Source organism: Alligator sinensis, unplaced genomic scaffold (genome assembly GCF_000455745.1).
Source record: "Alligator sinensis unplaced genomic scaffold, ASM45574v1 scaffold611_2, whole genome shotgun sequence".
Classification (NCBI taxonomy): domain Eukaryota; kingdom Metazoa; phylum Chordata; order Crocodylia; family Alligatoridae; genus Alligator; species Alligator sinensis.
Genome location: NW_005841869.1, coordinates 1,778,760 through 1,782,512, shown reverse-complemented (window position 1 = coordinate 1,782,512; position 3,753 = coordinate 1,778,760). Strand labels below are relative to the sequence as shown.

The 3,753-nt window shown below is 56.0% G+C and overlaps 1 long non-coding RNA gene across 1 annotated transcript; it reads right to left on the bottom strand.

Annotated features, from left to right (window-relative positions):
* Positions 1–603: 603 nt before the first annotated feature.
* On the bottom strand, positions 604–3,747 carry LOC112548381. The gene is made up of 2 exons (XR_003092158.1): positions 3,527–3,747; positions 604–3,399 (listed from the first exon to the last, which is right to left on the bottom strand). It is a non-coding gene; the product is annotated as an uncharacterized LOC112548381 (long non-coding RNA).
* Between the last annotated feature and the right edge of the window lie 6 nt (positions 3,748–3,753).

Genomic DNA, 3,753 nt, shown 5'->3' with positions numbered 1-3,753 from the left:
CAGCGCCGTGTCGCTTGGCTCCCCTCGGTGCTGCTGTAACGAGCTCCCCTGCGGTGCCAGTCCCGGCCCATGCATGGGGCGACAAGGCTCGTGGTTCCCTTGGTTTAATTGTGAAGATGTTTTAAAGCACCTGTCAGCACGAGGGGAGCGGGGCGGCATGAGAGCGCTGTGTGCTTGGAGCAGGAGCTCCTGCCCTGGTCTTGGGGGCAGGCATTAGCATCCGTGCCCCCGCAGGGCTACCGTCTCTGGGCTTTATCTTGGGCAGAGGTTTTGAAAGCCTTGTGTGGGATGAGATAGTTGGAGCTGGTGCTGCTTTGAGCAGGGGGTTGGAGCAGATGATCCCCAGGTCCCTTCCGGCCCTCATTGCCTACGATGCCGCGCTGAATGAAGCTCGGCACCCGCGCTGCCTCGGCAAGCTCGGGAGCGGGATGGGACAAAGCTGGCGCGTCACGGAGCTGGTTTGGGGATGGCGTTTCGCCGCCCCACCTCCCAGGGAGCACCTCGATCCTGTAGCGGACAAAGTCTGGACAAGAAGCCGGCAAAGGCTGGCACTGGCCGGGACAGCGCCATAACCGAGTGAGGAAATGTACTGGCACGCGTCAATAAAATAGCTAAATAAATCTTTAATATTTCTAATTGCAAATGTACATAAATTGCACAGCCACATCATGTCTTCGAACACCAATGACTTTCTCTGTACATTATTACATAGTTTAAAAGACGCTGAAGGAGGTTCAGCAAACACTTCCACTGCTCTTGGTTTTGTTCTGGGTTTTTTGTTTTTAAACATACTTACAAAAAAAAGGGTTTCGTTTCTTTTTTTTTTGTTTTGTTTTCTTTATAAGAGGGATATAAAACATAGCGACTGCTTATCAGGAACAAGGATCAGCCTAAGCAGACAGACAGAGAGAGAGGTATATCTTAAGACACAGTGATGTATGAGAGAGGAATATGTGACCATGGAGACTGCACTTTGGGGTACTGGTAATTGATGCAGAACCACACACAATTTACAGCGATGTCACAGCTCACGTTGCCTGTGAAAGTCAATTGGTGAGACTGAAACCCTCTTCCAGCGCACGCGCGTGTTAGGAGTATTGTGTAGCGTCCTCTCGGACCGGATTTGGTTGGGAAAGCCTGTGCTCAGCATGTTTTTGATAGGTTTACATCTTTCCCTCCTCACTCCAACCCAGCCGGGCTCCACGCCGGCCCAGCCAAGAGGCAGGACGACAGCTCGGGGATGGGCGCGGCGGGTACGCTCGGCTGATGCTTGACGTCCGGCCGTGGCTACAGACATAAGTTGCGTGGCCGACGCTGCACTTCATCCTGGGGCACGTGGACCAGTCCTAGAGCCTGACAGAATGGGACCCCCCCCCCTTAGCTTGAGGCAGCTTAAGGACGCACGGCACCCAAGTGACGTGTCTGCGGGCAGTACAAGCCCCGAGGGACAGGGGTGCAGCACAACGGGGAGGATGGGAGAGGCCTAGCCGATGGTCTGCAGGGAGCTCCCCCCACCCCAGGGACCACGGCAGGGGTGCTGCCGGGCTCGGGCTGTCTCGCGGGGCAAAGCCAGCGGCTGAGAGGGAGACGAGCTCGGGGGAGTGGACGATGCGACTGTCCTCTGGGCAGAGCGCTGCCCTGGTCCTGCAGCACGTGGCTGCCTGTCGGCGGGCATCCCCACCTCTGCTTCTCCGGCCTGACCTCCCCGTTAGGGCTTGCGGTGCGCCCACAGGCCTCGGCAGCGTCAGAGCCGCGCTCAGCCACGGCGGCAGAGAACTGCCTCTCTCCAGAGGAACTCAGTGATGGGATAAGGCCGCTGGCCCCTCTCCCTGCCAAAACAGAGTGAGTCCTTGTGGCTTAGGTTTTAAAGCAGGGAATTGGTTGCATGAGCAGATGCTGTGATCCTTCGCTGGGCCCCGGCACATCCAGGGAGGCTGCCAGCCCGTGGCTCCCTGCACAGCCACGTGTGTCCAGCATCACATGCAAACTTAGCCAGGTAAGTCCAAAAACCAGGGGGTGGGAAGGGGGGGGTACGACTGGCAGTACAAGCAGGTGCTATAAAAACACCCCTTCCCCCTGTCTAAAGACAAGACTACAGCCCAACTGCAGAGTTCCCTGCTCTCTTTTAGGTGGAGCCTAACATTTCTGTGCAACACGGAAGTGACCGCTGGGAGTGGCTGTTCCCAAAATGGTTGGACTGCGGGGACCGGGCTAGCCCTGGGTCTTTGGGCACAGAGCCCGGCCCGTCTGCTCTTATTAGACCAGAAAGCGGCCCTGACCCCACCACCTCCCTCGTGCTCTCTTTAAGCCCCAAAGAGCAGCCCTGGGCCCTGGAGATGGACCATACCCCACATCCTGGAGCCAGATCAGGCTCTTCCCCCACCAGACAGCTGAGATCCCCAATCTGGGTCCGACCTGGCTGGGCTGAGCCTACCGCCGGCATAAACAGCAGTACAATACAGTCACGGCCCCGCGCCTACAAGCAGCACGCGCCTCTGCACAGCTGGTAGGTAAAGCGGGCACGCGGCCGGCAAACACCCAGCGCAGTCACAGGGGCATCGCCAGGCTGGCATCACGCTCCGCGCTGCACATGCACCCCGGTGCCCGCAGAGCCCGAGCACCAGCGTGAAGCGTGCAGGTCATGGGGTAGCTGGGTCCCGCTCTGCTACTGCGTGCACCTCCCCAAACTGGCTCCAGGATGATAGGACCCCTGTGAGGTGCGGGGCTTGGCCAGATCTCATGGGGCACAGCCGGAGGCATGCACCCCGGGCATGGCGAACACGTGCTTTGGAGCAACAGTAGACACGGGCTGGAAGCACAGCCTCGGTGAGCAGCACTCGGGGCTTTGAGGTGGGTGGTTTCAGACCTGGATCCAAGCATTGCTGGGGGGGAGGTGGTTTCTTTGCTAAAGAGAGATTTCCTCTGGACTGGGGAGGGGGCGCGTTGTACTGGCTCAAGAAACTAAACAGCTTCAGCAACAGGTGCTGGGTTTGGCCCTTCTGCAGGTCTGAGGGCTCATGTGGAAGGCCTGATGGATGGCTGTCTGCTTTCCAAAAAAGCAACGCTGGGCTCTAATTTGGGAGCCTGATGTTACCCAGGAATTAACCTAGTCACTGAGAAGCCAGGAGAGCGGTGCCTGGGCGTGTAGGGGAACCAGGGGGTAAGAGGACCTGTACTTCGCTTCAGCACTCGGCAATTGTTTTGTGGCTTTTGCATCCTCCCCACCCCCCTTTAATTCTTACGGGCCACGCTCCTTTTGCAGCCAAAAAGTTTCCTAGCATGTCCACGTATGAATGGAAACCAGTTCCTGCCTCTGCCCCCTGCTAGCATTGTCATCCTTGCATCCTATTTGTCTCTCTCTCAAGAGCTTCCATCTCACAGAGGACGAATATTTCAGTACTGGAAAAAAAAAATAGCCGGGTTTAAAAAAATACATCTCAGGGCAACAGCTGTTTAAAGTCATCTTTTTGCAGGGTTTGCGGAAGGTATTTGACACCGAGACAATGGTGGATAAAAGTGCACGTACCAAATTGTTCACAGTACCCTGTATGGTGCTAACGTGTGTGGGTCTTTCTCCGCAGTAATTCTGAGTGTCAGTTTTGTGAGCTTCTTCAAAGCCATCTCTGCTAATGCTCCAATATGCAGTGGTGACCTTACTTGGCATAAATATTTAGTTATTACTTTCCTCTGAGGAGTTTCTTTTTTTTATGTTGGCGCCAAGCTGTGAATTTAAATCAGGAGATGGGCCGGCAT